This window comes from Protopterus annectens, chromosome 2.part0 (assembly GCF_019279795.1).
Source record: "Protopterus annectens isolate FY-2018-M chromosome 2.part0, PAN1.0, whole genome shotgun sequence".
Lineage (NCBI taxonomy): Eukaryota > Metazoa > Chordata > Ceratodontiformes > Protopteridae > Protopterus > Protopterus annectens.
The window spans coordinates 1013839817-1013867094 of NC_056728.1; the positions used below are offsets into that span (position 1 = coordinate 1013839817).

Below are 27278 nucleotides of genomic sequence, written 5' to 3' on the forward strand. Positions count from 1 at the left end.
CCTTATTGAATACTGTCCCCCTTTTTATATTTATAATCAAGGACAAATTAAGAAACTAGGACAGTTATGAGATTTTTTACAAGGCAGATATCCAGTGTGAGACACCAATGCTAAAATGATAGGCTAAAGCATAGGTTTTTTTTCAAATGGTTGCAGGTTGATAAAGGGTGACCAGATTATGATGTTTAAATGTTTTAAAATGATACATTGGCAGCAACATTATAGTTGAGTTGTTCACCATTACCTGGAAACTTGGAATAATTCCTATTTTGTTTTGTTTTTTTGCCTCCATTAATAACTTCATTATGTAATACATTTTTACCATAGGGTGGGCAGATTATGGAATATAATTCGAGTAAATGAAAGAATAACTGATTTAGTTGCACTTAAAGCATTAATAGAAATCTGTTTTAAAGGAAAAGTGCAGAACTCAAATTGTAATAGCTGAAAACTCTTGAATAGCCAATTATCTTAGCCTTGAGTTTGTTTTAATAATATCAAACACTTATTTTATTCCAAGTGCCAGAAAGAGCACTGCTAGGAATTAAGCACAGCCAAGCACATGACTACCATTTAGACACAGTTGCATTTTATGAAATTCATCTGTTTAACTTGTTATAGGATGGCCTTTGTTATGGTAGGGGAAAGAATGGGAGGTTGACTGTAGGCCAACATGTACATGGACCAAGCTACATGGTAGTTTGCATTCTTTCTGCAGTTTTGCAGGACACTGAGAATTAAGGAACAATAAAATTGTGAATGATGGGCTAACAATAGAGAAAGTTACAGGCTGAGAAGTCTAGACGACTGTCTTTCATCCATACTTTGTTAAATATCTCATGGTTCCATGGTGCATTGCAGAGAATTACTGTGTACAATACGGAATGTGCCACAGAATAGTATCAACTACTTTTAGTAGATATCGGCAAGTATTGTGACAAGTACAATGATTACTCATTTCTGATTTACTTTCAGCAATACAATGCTTTGATATCTTCAGTGTAGTCATCTCAGAATCAAAACCCTGTTAAATCGAGCAGTGTATTTGTGGTATGAGTAAAAGTAAATTTGTCATAAATAACTTTTTCAAGCCAGTTTAGTGAGAATAGAGAATGTAGCACACAATGCATGCAGATCACACTCGGCATGGTACAGTGATCAGGTTGCCTTCTTTGTAGCGTTTCTTGCCGATTTGATTAGTGCTTGAGAGTGGGCTATACAATCATTGTGTGATAGTGATGCAGCAGAACCTCGCACTACTGCTGCTCATTCAGTGTGCAGACTCAAGGCCAGTAGTGAGTAAAGACTGAATTATACTGTTGTTGAATCCTACTCAAAATGAAGGTGCTTCTCATGGTAACATGTCCAGGCACCACAGAAAAACTGTAACAAATACCCTGTTCTGATAATACAACAATGCATGGGAACCATTGACATCAGTAGAAAATAGGAGTCTTTTATCCTTCTCTATAATAATTTGATAAATCTCTGAACAAATGTATTTATTTCTGGAGAGCCACCCTCCTCCATTAGTGGTGCAGAATAATGCATCTGGAAATAGGACGAAAAAACAATAAGCAAGTATACAGCTGCTGAAGTAACAATAAGAAAGTAAAATAAATAAAATGCAAAATATGCTGAAATATTTTTCCTTCAGCAAGCATTGTTGATTGAAGTGGAAATTAGAAAACAAAATGTCCACAGCAACAAACAATTATTCAGGACAACAGAAACCTTTATCAGGTACTTGGTTCAATTTGTACATTTGTGTATGACAAGATCAATAACATAAAATATACTTAGAAAATGTTAATGCCTTTTTAATTTGCTATAATCAGGAAACACGCTGGATATTATAAAAATTCCTTTTGCAAAATATGACAATCCTATTATAATATGACTTATGCAACACTGAACCAATGGCTTTTTTTACTGCAATTTAACTGTAGTAGTATATATATAACTTAATTGTGAGGCTTTCTATGTGGGTGAATTATATGAATGAACTTGTGTTTTCTCATTCCACCCTGGAACTTCTTGACTCAATTCTACTTTGTTTTAGCCAGTTTTAACTTTTCCACCTATGAGGGTACTCTCTACATGACAAATTTTGTAGTAAGCTGTGTTAATTCTGACAAAGTATTTCTAATCAGTCAGTAACATTGCTAACTACTTTCACATTAAATGTAATACTTAATTTGTACATTGTCTGTTTACCTTTAATACTACCCACAATAACAATTATAAATCATGTAATTTAGCAAATTCAGAATTTGCTTGGTTTATATAAACATGTTTTTGCCTACGTTGTAAGAGGTTTTCTTTTTTGGGTCAAAGAGAGGATAACTTAAAGATTACAACTGAAAATGTGAAGTACAATGGCAATTGTGGCCTAATACTTGAAAAAAGTAACATTAAAATCATTCTAAAATTAAGGACACTGACTATTTTATTACTAATATACAGCGGTAGCATTGTTGCCTCACAACAAGAGGTTCTCCTGTTCAATTCTCGGCTGGAGTGCCTTCTGTGTGGAGTCTGCATGTCCTCCCCGTGGTCGACTGGCCTCCGAAAGACATGCGTGAATGGGCATGCCTTCACTGAAGGTTGGGCGTCGGGCTGGCAACTCGGTACCATAAAAATCTACTGCCAATCATTAGCGGACTGGAGTTCCGCTATGGCGACCCCTAACTGGGAAAAAGCCAAAAAGACAAACAGCAACATTGACTTTATTGATTGCTGGTATAGTAATTTTATTTTATATTTCATATATAACAAAAAACAGTGATTTGTTTTACACTTTGATGTAGGTTCATTATTCACTAGAAATGAAAGCAGTCATTTTTTGTGTATTAAACCCTTTTTCTGACATCAGGAGTCCTCTTTGATTTTTGGTTTGCTTCTCTTTGGGACTACTGCTCACCTGGGACTGGTTTGAGAGCAATCACATATAAATAATTTTATGTTTTGTTTGAAAAAAAACATTTGCAGCTCTGGAAAATACTACCAGTTTGGGCTAATTTGTCTGATAAACGGAAGTTATGCATTCAGAAATTTGAGCCACTATTAACTGTGAGCAACATTTCAGAGAAGTCTGAAGTGATACAGTGTATGCTACATTCCTGCATGTCACAGGAGATGACGCTGTGAATGTTTACACTATATTTGAATTTCAAGAGGGGAAATGAGAGAGAATATTGCAGTAAATAAACTACAGTTATAGAATTACTGAGAACAGAGAAAGAATCTACTATCTATGCATCATATTTTCTTTACAGGAACAGATGTAATTACTGATTCTTATCTTACTGCTTTAAGGTAATGATCAAATTCTGAATTTGGTCAATTATACAATTTATTAATGTTATTATGGAAAGCATTAAAAGAAAACAATGTTCAGATTAAGTATGACATTTAATATGAAAGTAGTTAGCAATGTTACTGAGTGATTTGGAATACTTTGTCAGAGTTAACACAGCTCACTGCAGAATTTGTCATGTAGCCTCATATGTGGAAAAGTTAAAATTAGAAAAAGTAAAGTAAAATTGAATCAGGAAGTTCCAGGGTGGTATGAGAAGCAGTGTAAACAAGCAAGAAAGAAAGAAATGTGTAGCAGGTATGGCTTTATTGTGATAAGTAGAAAACTCCTGTCATTAGTTAAATATGTAAAAACTGTGGAAGAAGAAATCACATTTTGCAAAGGTATATCAAATAAAAGAAATCAGTTTCATATCAAAAAGTTTGCATGTATTTGTATAAAATCTTAAAAATGAGATGTTTGGGGGTGCAAGTAAATCGAGTACAAGAAAAAATTGCAAACAAACCCTGACTTGAAAATGAGCTGAAAATCTGTCAATAAAATCCGAAAATTAATAATGTGTATGCAGTATTTATACTAGGCACCTCCAAAAGAGTGCAGCATACAGTCTGCTCAAATGTTTAAAATACTAGTTCTGACAAAGAACAACCTGATAAAATCATTGTGTAAACTTCTTTATTCTGGTCTTGATTAAAAACTCAAAGGTTAGAAAGTGTTTATATGTTGCTAGAATAATAAGAAATAGAAGATTCAGTTCAAGGTAGATAAAACAATGATAAAATGATCCTTCTCGTTGTGGTGTATGACTTATCAGAGGCATGGCATGTTAAAAGGAATTAATAGTCTGAACGCATAGTTACAGCTTAGGACTGAAAAACGTCTGATAATTTCCTTAAACAGTCCAAAGATGAGTTATTGACTTGGACTGTTCATAGGAGTATATTGCATTCACACAAGTTCTTTTATGTTACCAGAAGTACAAATACAAAGAAAATTCCAGTAACTTTTGCTAACTAGCATCAAGAAGGGCTTCAGCTTCACACAAAAAAAAGTTGCCATTAAGAAACACACTAATTTGAATGAACAGGTTAACAGGGCTGACCCATATGTACACAGTCAAGAATCAATCAGCTATCATTTGCTTGATCATGATGGATGCAAACAAGTAATTGTTTGAGACCAGCATGCATTATTTTGTGCAGTTTTTTTCTTATCCAGTGTTGAGTATATATATATATATATATATATGTGTGTGTGTATATATACACATATATATATATATATATATATATATATATATATATATATATATATATATATATATATATATATATATATATATATATATATATATATATATATATATATATATATATATATATATATGGGTCTACTTTATTTCGTTGAATCTCATTTCACCCTGACCAAATCGCTAAAAACACAAACTACTGAAAACTCATTTCATTGAATCGAACTTAGTATATATGGCACTGTGTAAAGTACTGTAAGGCAGCTAAAAGGCATATGCCCTCTTTCCCCACTGTAGTGCGATCTTAGAGTTAGTATATATAGTTGGGGGTGGGGGGCACAGCCTTGTTTGTTTTATATTGTATTTTACAAAAAACTTCAAAACCATACATTTTAAACAATATACTTGCATAGTTGAAACACCAATGACTAACTCTATCCAGAAGACAATATGTACTCAAACTAAATGGAGGGCTATGCCCCCCCACACCTTCAATGTGGGGGGCTGTGCCCCCCACCCCCAACTATATATACCAAATCCAGGATTGCACTACAGTGGGGAAAAGGGCATATACCTTTTACTTGCCTTACCATAGTGTACACAGTGCCATACATACTAACAGCAGTTCAGTGAAATGACATTCAGTGAAATGAGTTTTCATTAATTTAAGTTTTCAGCGAAGTGGTCTGGATGAAATTCAGTGAAATTAGATTAATTGAAACAAAGTAGACCCATCTGTACATATATATATATATATATATATATATATATATATATATATATATATATATATATATATATATATCTGGGATTCGTACTGATCCCAGAAGTGGATAGGTAGGCAGTGTATGTAAGGTTTTAAGGTTTTGTGTAGGTAATGTATGTAAGGTTTAGTGTAGGGTTTTGTTAAGTGTATGTGTGTGGAATATTTAGTTTGTTTGGGTATAGCTCCGTAGGGGAAGTGTGTGGTAGTTACGGACCTTAGGGTTAGGGAGGGGTTGAGGATAGTGCATAGATAGTTGTGTATGTGGAGTTTAGTTTAGGGTTAGCAGTAGGGTTTGGGTGCTTTAATTTAGGGTTAGAAGTAGGGTTTTGGTTAGTGTATGTATGTGTTTTTTTTATTGTGTTTGGGTAGGTAGTGCGTTACGGGTGGTTGGTTGGTCAACTATGACAGTTCGAGGTTTTAAATTTCGCGCTTTAGTACGTTCGATGTATTCACGGTTCGCTCTTTATGTGTCGTGCTATTTGGATTTGGGTTTTTCGTGTTTCAAGCACATAAAGTAGACCCCCCCCCCCAACAGGACACTTATCTGGTATTGCTAAATATTCAGTACAGCAACAAAATGTTCAAACTAGCTGGCAACAGTGGTGTTCAAACTGGTGGCAAAAGAAACTCTTTGTAGTTGTTTCCATATGTTCCTTTTATGCCCTGCATTCTGTGCAAGGAGCATAAGTGTCATGTACCTCCCTAACAAGATCTTTTTCAAGCTTATCTATACCTTCTAATTGACAGACTGCCTGGGGTGGGACATCACTTCTTTAAGGAATACTGCAACCGTGATATAGATGGATATTTCTAATGTACAAGCATGCACTTTACGTAGGATGGTTCAGTTACTCTTTGTTTCACTCAAATGATTGCATTCCAGCCACATTCTAGTTAAAGTTTCTTTCACTGCTTAACAATTGACTTTCAGAATGGTTGTTCCAGGAAATCAGCATCAAATGGGAAAAAATGCTATATAAGAAAGTACAGTTGTATAAGTAAACATACCATAACAAAAGATGTTCAAATGATCGCTGTTGCAGTAGTCCTAGCCACATAGGTTACATCCTGACAAGGACACAACAGCCAGACATCCTCCAAATCCTTGGGGCACCCTCCATATGCCCAAACTGCCAGGCAGCTCAAGAACAGCTGACTAAAAGGCAAGTTTTTGAACAAAGCCCTTCAGAGCTTTCCTGACAACACACACAAGGCTGTGCCCTGATAAAACAAAGTTCAGAACAAAAAATAAATGTTCACATCCTTGCATAAAAAGCACACCAAAAAATAAGGGTTGGGGGTGGAGTCAGGTAACAGAATTTCAGTCATCTCACCTCTTTAGTTTATGAAAAAGAGAGTTAATACATTTTGCAGTGTAGGGCAGAAATACTGAAACTTAGCAGACTTGTAATACATTTATTTTGGAGAATGCCACTTCATCTCTTAGTACTGCCTTCCAATCTTAAATTTCACAAAATACACACACAAATACGTGCATGTTCATAGGTATTTATAAAGCATGCAGTTACGGAAACTACTGAGGAGCTTAGCTCAATTGTCCCAGAATCCTGCCTGATTAAGTGACACTTAGAATCACAGAAGCCAAATGGGGAGTAAGGGTAAGAAACCCTGCATTACAGGAAGCAGCTTGTTAACAGGGCCTAGCACACACACACACACACACACACACACACACACACACACACACACACACACACACACACACACACACACACACACACTGACACACACACACACACACACACACACACACACACACACACACACACACACACACACACACACATACACCTATCTATCTATATTACATATATATATATATATATATATATATATATATATATATGGGAACAGTTCACAATGACGAAATCCTGAAAGATCAAATAAAATGTGGCTGAGACCATATGATCGAACTTTTGGAATACCAACATTGTGAACGGAGATCTGCATATAGCGCGGAATGGGAGATTTCCTTTTTCCTCACTGTAGTACGATCTCAGAGTTGGAATATTTAAGTAGCGGTGGTGTTGGGGTTTTTTTGGATTTGTTTTGGAATTTCAATATTCTGAAACATCGATCATATGGTCTCAGTCATATTAAATTCAATGTTTCGGAATTTTGAGATTCTGAAGTGACTCCATATATGTATATATATATATATATATATATATATATATATATATATATATATATATATATATATATATATATATCTGTGTGTGTGTGTGTGTGCGCGCGCGCGCGCACTTGTGTGTGCACGTGTGTGCACTATATGACTGCATGCCTGCGTATATGAGTGTACTACTATAGATTTGCTTATGCATGCTTCTAAGCTCAGATTTTCATACACTTACCTTTATATCTGTTTTCTTCCTTCCCAGAATTACTTGCTACATTGGTGATTGGTGTGTGTAACAAATACCTTGGTGGCATGCAGTCATTACAGTGTCTTATGCAGTTATACACATCCTATGTGAATAAAAAACATATGTATGTACAGCTGGTGGTGGTGTTTACTCACAAGCATTATCCTGCAGTGAAAGTCAGACAACTGTTTTGTTTTTTGCTTAAAGGAAACTGGATGTCAAATAGCACATCATCTTCAAAATGAGCTGCTGCAGTTTCCCTCCTAATACACTCCCTGTTTTATATTCTGTTCATCAGTCTGTCAAAGAAATGATCTCGCCGAGCCTTGAACAAATTAACTGCTTGTCACTCTTCCCTGTCAGCTGGACTTCATCTAGATTTATGCATACCTCTTTATGTGACTTCTACAATATGTCATGGCTAATGAAAATCGGTGCTGGTGTTTTCACTCCATATTATAGCCATTAATGAGATTATTATTTTCAGCTTTGCTATCTTACAAGCCAGATGTCTGGAAATCCTTGGCTGGCGTGTATTCAAAAGGCTTTTCCTGGTCCATGAATAACAATGCTGTGGAGTTACAAGCCCTTCTTTGTGAACATTTGCTGAAAGGGGTCTTAGTTTAGGCAGAAGAGGATGTTCCAATGACCCAGAAATTAAACATCAGTTTATGTTGTATTTTTTTCTTGACTTTCCTCTTGGGGGGGGGGGGGACTGGCACCAGAATGATTGCAGTATAAATAATCAAACAAGATCTACTACTGGATCTGACTAGAAGGCAAACACAAGATGTTAGACACGTGCCATTTGTACATTGCTTGTTACCTACATGTTTTTGCTGTAGTGGAAGTCACAGAAGTCATACAATTTGATTACTATTTTTGATGGAAACACCAGCCAGACTTTTCATTTATGTGAATTTAGATGAACTATATTTCACAAAATAATTTCCATTGCAGTGCTATACTTGCCCCGCCCCCACCCATCCCCCGCCTTGAAATGTGACCTCAGCTTTAAAAAAAAAAGTTTGGAACATTTCTTTTTCTGCTTTCATATTAGCCAGTCGCATATTGATCGTCCACTACATGGGGCCAATGCAAGTGCTTAACTCGAGACATGCAGCTTACTTTTAAGTGAAATACTATGGTGCCTCCCAGCATTCCAGCTAAGGGTGATTATGAACGTCCAGCCTGCACACAAATGATAGCCTGATCTCTGCTTTATCAGATCATGGAACTGTAAGTTTATAAAGCAATCTGTATACTTTTTTAATTTGCTATGTAGCTGAACTCCTATTTATGTAACTTTAATTTAAGCCGTTCATCTAAATATTATTCTAGGCAGTTATGACTTCTGCAGTGTAAGAGCAGTGCTGTTTTTCTAATTGATTTTGCATTCATTCACAGCCAGTTTTGTCAAAAAACGATGACAATTATTTTTATGTTTTGCTGTAACTTTCCCCATATGCCACAGTCTCTTGAAAATACTAACAGTGTATCAGGGAGTATGTATAACAAATTCCTACTTTTTAATGTGTGTTTAACTTAGCAGTGTTTCAAGGGATTGCCAGATGAATGCGTTTTGCTCCATGGCCATAAAGCAGCAAAAGAGACACAAACTGTGTACATTTTATTCTCTAGAAATTATAGGATTCTGCAATGTTAACTGCAACATTTACTAGACTAAGTGTAATCACTGCTAAATTCTGACATGCATTGTCATGTGCGAGCAGAGAGAAACAATAAGAAATAGTACATTTACTTGTTATTTTTATGTTTAATTAGTTTAATTATTCACTTTATTTATACAACCTCTGACTAAAGCATCATAACCACTATACAGACAAGATGGTTTTTAGGTATAAATTAAGAGTTCAGTTTGGAGCTTATTTTGTGACATTGTATGCTCAGAATCACACATTATGCAAGTAGACAATATGGAAATTAAAACAATGTCTACAAGAGGTTTGTTAATGGGTTATGCCTAAGGAATGTTTTGTTTTCAAAGACAATATGAAATGAGAAAATTGAGTCGTTCACATCTGTTGAGAATAACTGGATTCAAACTTAGTTTTCTAGGGAATACTAGCCACTACCAGCACTTTACAAGAGTAATTGTGTGGAGTAGCTCATATCCTTAGTCCTAGCAGCGGAGTTCAGAGTGATAATGCTGTGAGTTACTAACAACTTCAACCTTTATTTCTGAGTACTGATTCCATTAGTCTGCTCTGTATATGCACAGTTACTAAACCAAAAAGTACTCTTAAGGTTCTCCCTAAAAAGGCCGAGTGTGCCTTTTCTGTTTATCCTGATAAAAATAAATAATAATCATGCCAACTAGAGCAAGATATCCTAACCAGTCTGTACCTTAATAACAGTCTGCTTTGTTGTTTGGCAGCTGTGAAGACAGTCATTGTATACCAGTTTTATAACTCTCAGCATAAGGTGTTATTTTGCAGCTAGCTTCACACATGCCTATAGAAGGCCGTTTAAAGAAAATCACATTCTACAGATGGCATAGTTAATAACTAATGCCTCGGGGGATTCATAAAAGCTTGGTCAAAGCACATATTGTGCATTTTATAGGTATATGGAAACTGATGCACAGTATGGTCTGTAAGTTTAAGTGGCATTATTTCCAGTTTTAAACATTTAGTGCAGAATATCCATGGTGTAAAATTCTGTGAGTAGATACATTGTTCTAATTGAATAAATGATTTATTATTTTTTTTCTACAAAAGGAAATCGAATGCAGTTGGCATTGTCAAATAGGAAAAATGCTTGTTTGATGTGAAACGTGTGTGTGTGTGTGTGTGTGTGTGTGTGTGTGTGTGTGTGTGTGTGCATGCACACTTGCCATGTGTGTGTGTGTTTGTGTGTACGTGCCCTTGTGTATGTGTGCATTTCTGTGTCTGTGCATGTGTGTGTGTGTGTGTGTGTGTGTGTGTGTGTGTGTGTGTGTGTGTGTGTGTGTGTGTCTATATGTGCACGCGTGTGCATATGTGTGTGCATGTACATTAGTACTAGTCTTAGAATTATCCTGGGATCTTTCTATTCACAATATCTAAACCTTTTTTCTGATTACAAACAAATTGATAGATTTGCATCTTAAGTATGTTAACAACACAGACTTATTTCTTTTTTTTCTTATTCCGGAGTACTTCTTTTTGTATACTATCTGTGATTAAACTGAATTAACATTCTTGCTGTGCTGTACAGATTCTTTCAGGTTATGTACTGTGCATAATTATTAAATTCTCATATATGTGCCAACCCAAGAGTTACAGTTTGTTGAAGTAAGACTTCAGAATAAAAAATTCAAGTGGGTTTATACAAAAAAGAGCATTGAATAAACCTCCCTGGCCCTGTATGTTATATAGAACTTAAATGCAATGATCTGCTTTCTGATTTTATTCAGTTTTTATACGATATTGCAACCAAAGATTCTCATGTCAATTAAAAATCTTGAGCTGCATATGTTATTGAAACTCATTTATCTTGATTGCATCTCTTACTACAATTTTTCTGCTAACTTTTCATACATGTATATGTAGTTACAAAATTATTTTCATGTTTTTTGCATTTTCATGAGAGCTAGTTTTTGCTGAATCTATGGCTATTATGCAGGGAAGATTTTTATTTGGGTGTGTAATGTTTGTATGTATCTGTTAATTTATTTATTTACTTATTTATGAATGTTAGGAAGTGTAATGCAGGGCATTTGATTGGAGACCTCTGGAAAATGATCCACATAAATACCATAATTTCGTAGAAACAAACGTACATATACAGAAACTGAGAAAATATGAGAATATACAAATAAATGTACAAATATAGGTGAAGTGAGTTTAGAGTTTAAGGCAAGAAATACATTGCATTTGTGAAGAGAAATGTTATGAGCTGTATGAACTTTGTGCTTATTAGTTACGTGTCTGACTTTCTGTATTCAGGAAACTTGCATATACTTGTGTGAACCTGGCATTATTTCATGTAAAAATGTATAAAACTCTAGGTTTACTGTGAGACCAGCTGCAGCTCCTGAGTTATATGGTTTCACTTTTGTGCATATCTACAATTTTTAGCTGTTGCTTTGTTCTTGCTTGTAACATTTCTGCAAAAAAAGGAAAAGAACAAAGTCTCTAAACCATAACTGTCAAGGTGTGTTCCAGCACCTCTCCCCCAAGAGAACAAAACTTTACCTGTTCAGTGTCAGATCCCAGCAAATGTTTTACTCTGTAGCAGAGAGAGGAGAGTGGAAGTGAGGAACAAAGGAAGATCCCTGAGAGCAGGACCTAGCTTCCATGAAATTGGGGAACAATAGATATTGTAGGCAATACAATTCTACCAGCATTTATAGGTGCAAAAGCTGCCTAGAGAAATGGGAATGGTGACATTGTAGATAATGACATAGCAGCTAATTTTTAGGTAATATGGAAAACATATTGACATCATTGCATAAAACTTTGAGTCTCTTTACTCCCTTAATAAAAATCTGAAGAGGCACTTCCTCAGGTGTCCTTACTCTGCTGTTAGAGGGAGCTATACTAGCACTTAAAGGAATGAGTGAGCTGCGGTCAGGAAAAGAATATGAGGAGGCAAATATAGTTATATCGCTAGCTGTTATATCGGTAATATATATGTGTGTATGTGTGTGTGTGTGTGTGTGTGTGTGTGTGTGTGTGTGTGTGTGTGTGTGTGTGTTATGTATATATATATATATATATATATATATATATATATATATATATATAATCTTTCATTAGAATGTGCAGTTTCAGTTTAACTAACTTGTGCAAATGTGTGGAATCTGTTCAAGGCCAAGTCTTACTCTTCCAGAACAAGAGTACTGAGATTTAAAAGTGAAAGAAAATCAATAAAAATGCTGTTACAATGCTTATGTGAGTGGTCTCATATATATATATATATATATATATATATATATATATATATATATATATATACATGTAGTTTTATATACATATATATATATATATATATGTATATATATATATATATAGGTATATATGTATATATAGATATATATATGTGTGTATAAGTATATATGTTTATATATATATATATATATATATATATCTATATATATATATATATATCTATATATATATATATATATATATATATATATATATATAATAGAGATATATATATATATATATATATATATATATATATACATATATAAATATATTTATATGGTCTATATTACGTAATCAAACATTCAGATGATTTCTGTTTACTGCGATGTAGTGCGGTCTCGGAGTTGGCATATTTAAGTAGCGGGGTGTGTGGGGGGTGCAGCCCCTCATGTGGGGGGGTCCAGGGGGGCTTGGCCCCCTGCATAAAGCAGTTTAATGGTTTGTTTGGGTTTTTGTTATTTTTTTCCGGCCATTCAACATTTTGCCGGTTCGCTCAATTGGGGTCGATCATTACGTGTTTGAACATCTGAATGTTCGATCACGTAATATAGACTCTATTTTTATATATGTATATATATATATATATATATATATATATATATACATATAAACATGGGTTCCTATCAGTTAATTAAGTTTTCAATTTCTAATAGAACCACTGTTTCTAAACTGGCTCTATTTCTATTAGTTATGGCTTGCATCTTAATGTGGTTTGTAATCAAATGTATACAATTTATATACATATATGTGTGTATGTGTGTGTGTGTGTGTGTGTGTGTGTGTGTGTGTGTGTGTGTGTGTGTGTGTGTGTGTGTGTGTGTGTGTGTGTGTGTGTGTGTGTGTGTGTGTGTGTGTGTGTGTGTGTGTGTGTGTGTGTGTGTGTGTGTGTGTGTGTGTGTGTGTGTGTGTGTGTGTGTGTGTGCACTTGTGTGTGCATGTGTGTACATCTCTATAGAGGTAGCGAGAGAGAGAGAGAAAGAGAGAGAGAGCTGTGTATGCATGTGTGTCTCTCTTCTTTACAAGTAGTGATCCTAAAAATTATTGAAAATGGCATTAACTCCGGAGTGTGGAACACATCGCATTCTCCCTGTTGCAACTATAATAGCATATGGCAGACTGAGAGACTGAGTTTTATTGGTGCTAAAATCAAACAGAATTAACATATTTAACCTCTGCTGAGCTATCAGATAGTCCACTCCTCTCATCTCTGAATCTTATAAAGAATATTTCAGATTGGGCAGAAGTGGTCTTTTACCTCTTAGAGGTGTCTCAGTGAATGAAATATGATGGTCACATTTTAATGCTATTCTCAGTAAAGAGATGATAAAGAAATTAGATCAACTATACATTTAACATAATGCTGAAATGTTTCCCAGTTATGGCTGATGTTAATAAAATTACATTCAATTGTTTTTGTACTGCAATTATTTTCTGCACTACTGAAATGTGATGCTTTTCTGTCTCCGCTTACACTGAAAATACGCTTGGCTGGTCAGAAAATGAAGTCAACATACATTAGTTAATTAAGTGATAGTTTTAGACTAAAACTTAAAACTGAGACTTGCTCTCATGTCTGTCAGACCACAGATTACCGCTGCTGATGCTTTCTCGAACATATCTTACTGTATTACATTTTAAAAGTAAAAAAGGAAGCACATTTAAGAATGTTCTAGCTGTTTCTAGATGTCTGTATACTTCTTGGCCTGTGCTTTTCTTCCTTATACATATGTATACTCCACCTTTACTCATATATGCTAACCTCCAACTTTAGAATTGCAAAAAGCAGTTTTGTATTTCTTTAACTACAGCTAAGCAAGCAGCTTTCCTGCTGAGAAAACTATTTGTGTTAGACCATTTCTCCTCTCATCATATATTATATACTGTAAAGAAAGGACTTTTTATATATATATATATATATATATATATATATATATATATATATATATACCTCCTACTACTGAAAAAAGATGTGATGATTATATTCTTTACTGGCTGCAGAACATCTTCTAACTGACTTTCTAATGTTGTCTACGATGGAACATTTTCTCCATGGGTTTTACAGAAACCGGTGCAAGGCAGATGGGCAGACGAGGTTAGCAAAGTAAGTCCATGAACATATAAGTAAACCTGATCATTCATTCTAGTGATCATAGGATGGTAGTCACCACCTAAGGAAATAATCTCATTAGTTCAGAAAATGATGTTTGGAAACCTTTTTAACTAAAATGTTGAAATGCAAGTACAGGCATGTTTCTATGGCCACTTCAGCAGGATAATCTGTTTTGTTTGTTGAATTATATGTATGTGCTACTTAGTGCCTCTATCTGACATTGGATGTTAACCATAAGTGGGCACACATGGCATACTGTGACACAAATTTTCACCTGCAGGGTTGCACTTTGCTTTCTGTCACTCTTTATTGGCCTTTTTTGACTACAGGGAGGCAAGCAGGTCATGCCTCTTCATTTATCTCCCTTCTAGCCCCTCCCATCCCAGTCCCAAGGCCACTAATCAAACCCCGATGTCTTGAGTCAAAGTCATGGCTTCTTCCCTCTGTGCCACGATACCAGACCAGAAGTCTTTTTAAAGCTCTTTTTCCTTTATAGCTATGTGAATTCAATTAAACTGTTTGGACTTGAAAGAGTTCAAAGTTTAAATCCTATATCCATGCTGTTTGAAAAATGATCAGCTTTCACATGTGTATTGTATTAGTCAGTTATTTGGATTTTGTAGTGCCTGTCATTCTCTGGACCATTCATTTTGCTTATTTAGTTTAAACATAGATTATGTTTTGTGGGTAAAATGAAATGCTACCCTCATGAATAATCAAGATATAGTCAATAAAAAATCCTTGATTAAAACTGATGGATGAAGGGTACTAGCTGCTAGTACAAGGGCCTAGGGAACTACTAAAGGGGCGGTGAATACCACACAATGTGACTGGGCTAATATATGCCTTTGGGCAGATAGCCCAGTACCAACCTATGAACCTGTGAAAACAGACTAACACCTATAGGCAGATATTAAAAGAAGCCCATGTTAGGGGCAATCCCTCACACCACTGTAACTAATGTATATACTAACTTAACAGGCAAACAACAGCAGAGAAAGGAAAAGGTCTTCAAAATGGGGCATAGGGGTGTCACACAACAGTGATGCTATTCCTGCATATTTAAGAAAAGGCCTACAATCCAAAGAAGCTTACCTAGCTGTGGTCTCCCAGTCATAATCCATTCAACTGCCTGACAGAGACATGTAGGATAAGTGAGGGGCACTCTCTATTGCACTGTAGGATGGCAGGTATGGTTATATAATTTTAAATGATTTAAACAAACTACGGCATTAGATTTTGGTACAGTAATCATAAAAAGACGAGGCTGTGCCAACTCTCAATATTCAACATTCCAGTTACTACCCTCCACTATGTCTATAGCATGTTAATTTCAAAAAGTCAAAGGTAAAGACATTCACTATTTTTAGGGTTTTCCTGCAGTTTTCCTTATAAGGATGTCACTAAGTACCTAGCATGTTTCACCAATAATTATTTTGGAAACTGTAATGTTCATTATTAGTGCAAAGTGTTGTCTGCTAACAAATTCTTATTTCTATCACCTGCATGCAAACCAGAAAAGTTATGGATTGCAAGTTAAAGAGAGGATTAACATGGTTGTTTTACAGTATGGCAAATAATAGAGATAGATGGATTGAACTTATGTGTTTTTATTACATATAGAATAATCAACCACAAAAGGCCAAACACATTTTAATCATATATATTTGCAGTACTACTAAGGGATCATAGAATTTTGAGGTTAGCTAAGTTGTACACTTGAAAGCATTTCTCTAAACCCCAGCTCTAAGGACAAGGCTGAGACTATGATGTCAAAATGAACAATAAACATGGTAATTTAATAAAAACAATCCAAAAACAGTGTAGCATTTAAAAATTTAAACACAGCTGCTTTTGTCTCACATAAGGTCATACATAAACACATAAACATTTTCATGTGGTTCTTGGTTAATTTTTTTTGTTTCTGGATACTGTGTTTTGTGATTTTAAATTATACACTTACCCACGATATATTTGGAGATGTAAGAGTGAAGGTACATGTACCCCACATGAGAGTTTGGGGGCAAGGGCTTTTATTCCAGCTCTCTTTGGTTTGGAGTTTTAGTGAAAGTCAGACTTTTTTGTTGTGGCTTATTTTTGTGATATTTTCCAGCATGACCATATTAAATTCCACTACATATTATGTAACCAGATAAATGTCAGAATTACATGCCATCTGACCACCTTTAAACTGCTAAACCTCTCCAAAATAGACTTTGCAAACTGTATTCTGGAGTAGAGGGTCTACACTAAATGATGGAAAAATGTCACTACAGATACAGACGGGAGTCCGTTGGCAGTGTCAGTGGTACAACAGGTAGCACATTCATCTTTAGTACAGAAGGCTGTGGGTTCTAGCCCCACACCAGGTAGATGGATTGTTGACACAATAGCTCAGCATAAGGAGAGGCTGTACATTTGAGTGTGCCATCTTTTGAGATCATACTAGAGTGGGGAAAAGGACATTTCCTCATGTTGGGTAAGTAACTACTTTCCCTATATAACACATTCACAGATTTGAACTTTCTGATGTTAAACCAAGGTCACATCTGCTTGAGGTGGTGGCAGCTCAGGTGAATGTAAAAGATCCCATGGCACTTATCAAAAAGAGGTGGGGCCTTTTATTTATCACATCATAAAAATAGTCTTTACATATTTACAAAATGCACGTATTTACTGGTGCATATATAACATTTCTATTTTTTTTTTACTATTTATCATTTGTCTTGTAACATCCTCATTTTTATTATTCCATAATTGATCCACACTCCATCTTCCTTAACCGTAATCTAATTTTTTGCAATATATCTTCCAAAATTCATTTTCCATTAAAAAACATTTAATTCAGTCTTTTATTGCAAATAACCTACATTACATAAATAAATTCTTATCTATCCTTCTCACCTATTCTTTCTTCTTGTTCTTATAACAGCCATGCATAATTATATTCACATCTATAGTATTTGTCATTAATATTCTCAACATTTTCTTCACACATTTTTCCAGAGTTTCACCACTCTTTTGCATTTCAAAAAGAATGTTATGTTGTCTCTTCCTCCCCACAAAATAAATGCACTCTTTCAACATTCTTTTTATATGGCATATTCCCTTTACTGGTAACTTATTTAGTACCATTCTCCATATGAAATCCTAACAGTCTACTATCCTGATAAACCAAATCTTCCTTACTTTAATGGCTTTAATTACTTTTTCTGGTAAAGTTTCCCATGGGGTTACATAATAATATTGTTTCATCACATTACTACACCACAACCTTCTGTCTTTCTCTATATCATCCATTTTAATTTTCCATATTAATTTTTTTCTTGATACTTTTTAATTTATTCATTTACATATAATTTTACTTTTTTCTTATTCGTATCATCTTCCAGAAGATTTTATACTTATATTTAAACATTTCTTACTATTAATTTCTCATTTTCTTCCTTTATCCACTCTGCAAAATTCTACACAAGTTTAAAGAAGCAGAATAAACAACTGGATTTAGTAACCCCGATCCCCTTCATCTTCACTCCTCTATAACACATGTCTTTTCACTGGGTTTAACCTTGAAACCCATATGAAAAAACACCATATGCTTAGTTCCTTTTCATATTTTTCTGGAATCATATAACCATTTAACATATGTGCTATTTTTCTATTAATACCAAATTCACCAGAAAAAAACTTTTTCCTGAATACTAATCTATATGTTCCTCCACAGAAAGCATATTTCTTTCCTTTCTATTACCAGACCTCCATTTGCATTATAACTACACAATTGTCCCCAATTTTATACCTACAAATGGATTTCATTAATTGAAAAATACATTCCCCCCAGTTTTCACCACATCATCCACACCATTACTTTTATCTTTATTCAGAGTCATTCCCATTTCCTTTAAACAGCAATTTGGACAAACCAACACTTCCTTCATCTATATTTTGTTATTAGTAACTACAACTACATCATATATACGTATATATATATATATATATATATATATATATATGTGTGTGTGAGTGTGTGTGTGTGTGTGTGTGTGTGTGTGTGTATATATACATATATATATATATATATATATATATATATATATATATGAGACAAAACACATATCTAGCATCTTACATTTTATATGCTACTTTACTCACTATATCATTTATTGTAATGCAAACAATATTCCACTCATGGGGCATCCTTGTCTTATACCACACTTATTTCTTTATTCAGCCACCCATTCACTAACACTTTTCCTCTATTATTTTGATATGCTGACATACTCACTTTTTAAATTCTATTACCCATTCCGTACTTCTCCATAAGATCCCAGAAAGCATCATGTCCAACTGTATCAAATGCCTTGCTATTTATTTATTTATTTATTTTATTTTACATTTGTTGACCGGGCTAGTCTAGCTGGATACATGTCCATTTTCAGTAGAAGCCCGGGGAGAAAAGCTCCAAAGAACAGAGGTAGATTAACAAAAACATCAGAAGATCAAGTAATTAATATTACATTCATAGTCAAATAAAACAAGTAAAAGGGTTATACAAATTATTTAAAGAGGTAAACAGACTTAGGTAGATGGACTAACATGGCTACATTGAGGACCCTTACGGGTTTGGATTGGGTAGAGGCTAGGTAGGCCTGGGATGTTTGCTATTAGTCTGGATTAGAGCAAGGGCATAGCCATTGGGACTTTAGGAGATCTTTGAGGTGTTTTTTGAATTGGTGGAGAGAGGTCATGTGTCTTAGGTTGTTTGGGAGGGCATTCCAGGATCTTCCAATAGAATTGGCATAGAGTGCTTCACATCCCGAGTTGTTAGATTTAATAGTCTGTATTTGTAAGCTTTTGGATGACCTAAGGGATGTAAGGTTAGAGTAGGGGGTAAGTATTTTGTTCAGTGAGGGGGTTTTGTCTGGATAGTTGATTGTTTTAAATGCCTCAGTGAGTTGATTGAGTTTGAGAATGTTGGGTAGTTCTAACCATTCTAGTGTCCTTAGATTGTGGCAATGATGTGTGCGATAGGGCATTCCTGTTATAAATCTGGCTATGTGGTTATAGGTTGTAGATAGTTTGTTGAGCTCTCTTTTGTTAAGGAAGGAGAATATCGGGGAGGCATACAGGAGTGTGGAGAGGAGGTGGGTCCGGGCAATGGTTAGTTTAGTGTGTGGGGTTAGGAAGTTCTTAATTCTATACATGGACCCGAGTTTCTTGTTTACCGACTTAATGGTCAGGCTGACATGCATATCAAATTTAAGCTTGTGGTCTATGGTCACGCCTAGTAGTTTGGTGTGGGAGACAGGGTCGATTATGGTCCCATTATTGAAGGTCACGTGGAAGGTGGGGCGGTTGGTGCTAGGAGAGTCATTTCCTTGGGGGGTAAAAGGAGTGGGGAAAAACAGAAGTAATTTGGTTTTGGACGGGTTAAGTAAAAGTTTTAGTTCCAAGATCCATTTTTCAACTAAGGAAAAGCAGTTTTGGGTTGCGACTTGGAGTTTGGCGAGAGAAATGTCAGAGCAGATCAGGGTGGAGTCATCTGCATATTGAATACAGGTGGCTTTGGGAATGATAGAGTGTAGACCATTTATAAATATGGAGAAAAGAAGAGGACCAAGAATAGATCCTTGGGGAACACCGAAATTTGTGGGGAGTAGGTCGGAAAGACTATTTTCCCACTGAACCGCCTGTTTTCTACAAGAAAGGTAGTCATTAAACCAGTTTATGGTTGTTTTGCTAAGATAAAAGGTTTCCAGTGTGTGGATCAACTGTTGGTGATTGACCATGTCGAAGGCTTTGGATAGGTCGAGGAAGAGCACAGAGGATATTAATTTATTATTGCGATTGTGGTTAACTGAGTCAACAAAGGAGAGGAGAGCAGTAGTTGTGCTATGATGGGGGCGAAAGCCGTGCTGGGTGTGAGACAGGAGGTTGTTTCGAGTAAGATGGGTAATGAGTTGCTTGTGAATGCAGCGTTCCATGATTTTGGCTAGAGGAGATAGTATAGCTATGGGTTTGTAGTTTGATGTGTCAGTGGAGGATCCACCTTTATGTAGAGGGATGATGTGGGAGATTTTCCAGATTGAGGGAATAGAAGCTTCAGAAATGGACCGGTTGATCAAGATTGAAACAGGGTAGGCTATGGCATCAGATGCTATTTGTAGGTAATTGGCTGGAAGTAAGTCAGCCGCTAAGGTGGTTGGTTTGAGTTTTTTCAAGAGGGTTCGAATATAGGAGGTAGGTGTGGGTTGTAGGTTAAAGGAGGGTTGAGTTGGGTCTTTGGTTGAGGGTATAACCGAGGGAGAAGTAGTAAGTTGGCTGGCGAGGGACTGGATGGTTTCTGTGAAAAATGAGTTAAAGGTGTTGGCTATTTCTCTAGAATCTTTACCAATGAGTTTTTCAGGGGTAGGGGTGGTGGATTTACCTGGATGACAGAGGTGATTGAAACCAGCCCAGAATTTTTTAGGATTATGCTGGTGTTTATCTTGGAGGTGACAGTAATATTGTTTTTTGTCAGACAAAACGGCTGCTTTAGTTGAGTTTCTAAGCTGAAGAAACTTGATGCGATCTAGGGGGGTTTTAGAAGTTCTCCATTTGTGCCAGGCATTGTCTCGAAGTTTAATTTTGGTTTTAGTATCCTTTGTTAGCCAGGGTGTGATGCGTACCTTAGTTCTAGTAAGACGCTTAGGAGCATGAGAGTCAAGTATCTTGAGGAAAGTGTCATTAAAATATAACACACTATCATCTAAGGGTAAAGTTTTTAGGATGGACCAATTGCATGCTTTGAGGTCTGTAAGAAAATGGTCTGAGACAAAATTCTTACTGTTCCTAACTAGTCTGGATTGTGGATGATTTGAAGTCGGACATTTGTGTTTTATAATAAAGGTAATCAGGTGGTCACTAAGGTCGTTGGGAAGGGTCCCTGCAGTATAGTTATTTGGAGCCTTGTCAGTAAGAATCCAGTCAAGGATGCTCTCCTTTTGTTGAGCATTACCAATTCTGGTGGGAGATGGAATATTTTGAGAGAAGCCATGTAAGTTGATAGGAAGAGGATTTGGGGGTTCGGAGTAGAGGGACCAGTTAATATTAACGTCCCCTAGTATTATGGTTTCTTGGGGATAGTTGGTAGCAAACCAACTGAGGATTTGTTCTAGGTTTTCAAGATTTTTGCCTGGTGGTAGATAAGTTACTATGAGATTAATACTTTTTTGGTTGTTTAGGCGAATCTTTAGGGCAATTAGTTCAAGGTTAGGAATATTTGGAGGTTGGAGTGGATTCATTGTGATGTTCAGGGAGTTCTTGAACATGACAGCTATTCCCCCACCTTTTCTGGTTATTCGATCGATCCTAAGGATGTTATATCTAGGTGGGATGATTTCTTCATCCTTAGTGCTAGGTTTAAGCCATGTTTCCGATAGGCACATGATGTCAGGGGAGTGGGTTGCAAGCAAGGCATGCAAGTTGTGAACCTTATTATTGATACTTCTTAGGTTGAGGTGAAGGATAAGGAGGGTGCTCACTAGGCTTCTGGCTGCTTTCAGGGTTTTGGGGCCTAGGTCAAAATTAGGGCCTGGGTTGGGGTGGATATCTCCATCTTTTGTGATAGATTTTTTCAAGTAGTCAAATATTTTTTGGAGTTTAATTAGTAATTTTAGAGTGTCTTTTGTTGTGGGAACCTTTGGGTGGCAGAGGGTAGGATGAGTTCTTTTAGGAATCGGGTTATTAACAGGGTAATGAGATGGAGGGATGGGTGTGGAGGGGTTATGGGAATGAAGGGAGGTGTGACCTTTGGAGAGGAAGACTCCTGCTAGGGTTAGAGTTTCATAACTTGTTAAGAGATAAGAAATAATAAGGAGTAGTAGTATGGAGGGAAGGGTAGTAAAAGACTTTCTATCCATGGTGTGAGGAGAGGTTGGTGAGTGTAGTAAGCTGGGGGAAGTTGCCTTGGTAAAAGTGGGTGTATAAAAAGCTGGAAGGTAGTGGGTGTATAAAAAGCTGGAAGGATGAAGGATGGAGTGTAAATGGATCGAGGTTGGTAGGTGGGCGGAGTCGCCTAATCAGTATAGGCAAACAAGAAATGAGAGGGAGATGAGTCAGAGCACAGGACAGTTGTGATTGGTTGGTGGTAAGGGGGAAGGGCTTAGTGACCTAATAAATGTAGAGGTAGTGGGGGCGGGTGAGAATAGGGGGCAGGGTGGGGCGCGGAGCAGGCCTGAGCGAAGCGAGGGCGAAGCGGAGCAGGGCCTACACCACAAGGGTAATTCCTGGGTCCTAAAGGTAACAGAGTACAATGTCAGCTTGTTTGATTTCTTTGCTGGGTCTATCAGTAGGATATTAGGCTGATGTTTTGACCTAGTACTGTCTAATGCCTGCAGCAGACGCTTATCAGACAATACACTGTAGTTAGGATAGTTTCTTTACCCTGAGTCTCTTTGGGAGATTATGAACTGAAATTCATTGGGATTGAGAGGAGGCTGGTGTGTGCATTCGCACTGGGAGTCCAAGTGAGTCAGCGACGAAAGTTAAGGAACCACGCGTTGTTCATCTAGCATGGGGGGCTATCTACAGAGAGAATAAGGGAGAGAGATAGAGGGTTTAGCAACAGACTACAAGGTATCCTTAGTATAGTATGTTAAGTACAGTAGTCTTGCAACAGTATTAACAGGGTTAAACAACAATACAGTAAGTAGCAGACAGTAAAGTTAACTTGCTATAATTCAACAGGAGATACAGTTAAACAGCACAGTATTGCAGTAGATAGTCCAATGCAGTAATTAGTTAGTGTGGCATCCAATAGTTAAGCTAATCCTACTAGACATTATCGTTTTACACTTTCTGCCCTAAGTTAGCCCAACATAACAAACAGCTCATTAGTGGTAGTGTGATTAAATACATTAACAAGTGTGTTAAGCGACTCAAGAGACCAATCTGGTAACAAGCAGGCAGAGGTAATTTAGATTATAAATTTCAGTGGCAGATCTAAAATACATTGCTGAGTAACGCTCTAATATAAACAAGCATTTGGAGTGAATTTAGGTAAAATAAGAGCGCAGCACTCATTTTATGCAGTAAAGTACATCATTTCCATCGTTAGATAGTTTAAACTAGTCAAACTGCTAATATCACCTGCCATTAGTTTCATATCCTCACTTCTACTTATAATCATCATCTTCTTTCGGCTGTTCCCATTAGGAGTCGCCACAGTGGATCACCTGTTTCCATTTCTTCCTGTCCTCTGCATCTTGCTCTGTCACACCAACCACCTGCATGTCCTCTCTCACCATATCCATAAACCTTATCTTAGGCCTTCCTCTTTTCCTGTTACCTGGTAGCTTCATCCTTAGCATCTTTTTTCCCCAATATACTTAGCATCCCTCCTCAGCACATGTCCAAACCAATGTAATCTTGCCTCTCTGGCTTTGTCTCCAAACCTTCCAACCTGGGCTGACCCTCTAATATACTTATTCCTAATCCTGTCCACCCTCGTCACACCCAGTGCAAATCTTAACTTATAATATCAAATACAATTTTTCCTTTAGTCAATAGCAATTCTTTAACCCCCTTCCCTTTGGCACTATATATTCTTTCTTTCTTTCCTGCTGTCTCTCACCCTTCCTTCCATTCTCCTTTGTATTATTTTCATAAAAATTATAATCTGTATTATTTAGTGTGGTGGGTTTTAATTTTTTTATTTCATTCTTCTCACCCTTCCACCATAAATTTTCAGATCCCGCTATGTCACTCTTCAGGAACAAACCCTTCCTTCAACCAGTCATTCAGTACATTTGATAAATACTTTATTTGTCAATGCCTTAGTACCTATACCAACTTCACCTGATACGGAATCAACCTTTCCTTTCCAAAGTACTTCATCCAGTTCACTAATAGTACTTTTGTATTGCTCTTATACATATTTTCTACATGTTGTATTATAATATTTACCTCTCATTTTACGTTTTCATTTCCCTCACTATAGTAATATCCTCCTTTAATATTTTACCCAAATATGCAGATACCTCCTCCCTTCTCTCTTGTAAATAATATTTCTGCCAAAACAGTAATGCCTCAATTTTTTAAATTTATTTTATATATTTCTTTTTCCATATCGTAGTACTCGCTTGTATTATTCTCTAAATTTCTGTAATGCATTTCTAGTCATGTTCACAAATTTCACTTTCTCTTACTTCTTTTTTAAATTCAATCCACCATTCAGATATTTTTTTTATAGAAGTCCTTCATGGCTGTATGATGCTTCCATAACTACAATACTTCTCATTCTCCAATTTCATCCCGTAATTTCTCATGAATTCATTTTATTCCATACATATTGCTAAATAGTCTGAAAAAAACTGTCACAACTGTATCACTATCTGCTACCCCCCAAGCCTTCTGATAATAGAAAATAATCAATTTCAGACCCACTTGGCCCCTTTTATTCCACTCAGCTATTTTATCACATTTTATCAGTTCCTGTATTTTTTTACAGATTCCTCTTTCTTTTTATATTTTCCCCTTAAATCACAATGTCCTCTGAAATTATAATGTTCATGTTAACCCCCACATAGTCTAATATTTGATGAAACAGATTCTGTCTTTCCTTGCTAGTTATATATGCATTTAATGCAATAATTCTTTCTACACATCATCTCCACCTCACATCCACAACAGTTAACCTTCCCATCCTTACCAATGTTATATCTAGTATTTTCAGTGTTTTTTTTTTACCACAAGACAGCCACTCCAGAACAACATTCACTTTCTAAGTTCCATATTATATTTCCATCCTACATGTTTTCTGTTGGCGGTGTTTTTTTCACTTGTCAGGAGGCTTACAACCTCTAACAAAAATAACATTTGTATCACATTTAGCATGCCATTCCAGAATCCTTATCACTGTGTTAGTAATACTTTTCATATTTACTGAAAATACTCTAAGACTGTTGTTTCCATTTTTAAATTTAGGGGAAGCATTTTAAATTTTTGTTTTCTTATTTTTACACTTTTTTCAACTGAATATTTTTCCTGGGTTTCTGGGCAAATAATCCTTGATCTTCAGAATCAGATTTTTCACTGGCTAGAACCTCAAAAAATTATTAATATCAATGCCTTCTCCTGACCTGCCTTCCTGCATGCACTGCATATTTTTTTTCTTCTTCAACAGCTTGTTCTTTACCTAGTTTACTCTATCCCCAGCCTCTTGTTGTCCTTCCTCACGTATGTTTTCTTCCCTTCCCCTTCTTTTTCATTGTTTACTGTTTGTTCTTGATAATCTATCCAAACGTGTCACTCTTTTTTTACACACCCTGCATTCAGGCACATACCTTCTTGCTGTATGTCATTTCTCACCATACCGGTTACATTGTACCTTGTCACAATCACTATTTACAGTGGATATAAAAAGTGTACACACTCCTGTTAAAATGCCAACTTTCTGTGATATAAAAAATGAGACCACAATAAATCATTTCAAAACATTTCCCACCTTTAATGTGACCTATAACCTGTATAATTAAATTGAAAAGCAAACAACTCTGTTAGGGGAAAAAATATAAAAAATTTAAAAAATGTACAATAAGCTGGTTGCATAAGTGTGCACACCCTTAAACTAATACTTTGTTGAAGCACCTTTTGATTTTATATATTCTTATATATTCTTCATTTTTCTGTACTTTAACCCATATTGCAACATGATCTGAAAATCCAGCATATATAATTCCTTTTTTATAACTTTTAAACTATCAGATTTTAAAAAATAATCAATTTCTGTCCTAATTTCATTCCTTTTGTAGGTCAAGTGGTTATTCTCCCATACACTTAACTTTCTATTTCTCGTAATTTCTTTAGCCATTTTAACACCACAGTTGCTCTTATTTTTTTCCTTAAATTACAATTAAAATCACCCACCATTATAGTGTCCATATTTACACAAACATATTCAAGAATATTTTTAAACATCATTTCTCTCTCTTTTCTTGTTACATATGCATATAAAGCTATAATTCTATACACATATTTTTTTCCATCTCACATCTATTACAGTAGTTCGGCCTAGTTCCACTATGGTTACATCTAATACTTTAATGCTTTCTTGACATAATATACACATACCCGAGCATGTTTCTTTCCCCGTGTTCCAAACTACCACACCATTCCAAAGTTTTTCAGTTCGTGTTCTTTCTTCCTCTGTTAATAATCTGATATCTTCTAAAACAATAATATGTGCATCTACTGCAGCACACCATTGCAAAATATATATATATATATTCTCCTTTTAAGATTTGTCATACTGTTCAAATTTAAAGCTAATATTTTCAGCTTTTAAGAACAGTTAGTATAATAACATGTTTATCCCTTTCCTGTCTTATTTTCTCTAAGTATTATGTTTTTGAATTTTCTTTTCCTTTCTTTAATTCTTTTCCCTATCAAATTATTTTTGTTTCTTACTGTACACCAATCTGCTTCTCCCTCACTTGTCTCCTCTGTTTCTCTTTCCTTGTTATTTTCTTT

At 35.7% G+C, this 27278-nt stretch overlaps 1 protein-coding gene across 2 annotated transcripts in view; it reads left to right on the forward strand.

Moving 5' to 3' along the window:
- BMPR1B (bone morphogenetic protein receptor type 1B) overlaps positions 1-27278 on the forward strand; it is a 781127-nt gene that overhangs the window by 373801 nt on the left and 380048 nt on the right. The window contains exon 1 of one of the 2 annotated variants that reach the window (XM_044061269.1): positions 8760-8960. The exons of the other annotated variant lie outside the window; for it this stretch is intronic. The gene's annotated coding sequence lies outside the window, so the exon portion shown is untranslated. Of the gene's footprint in view, positions 1-8759; positions 8961-27278 lie in introns of those variants that run through there. 2 annotated transcript variants of the gene reach the window in all.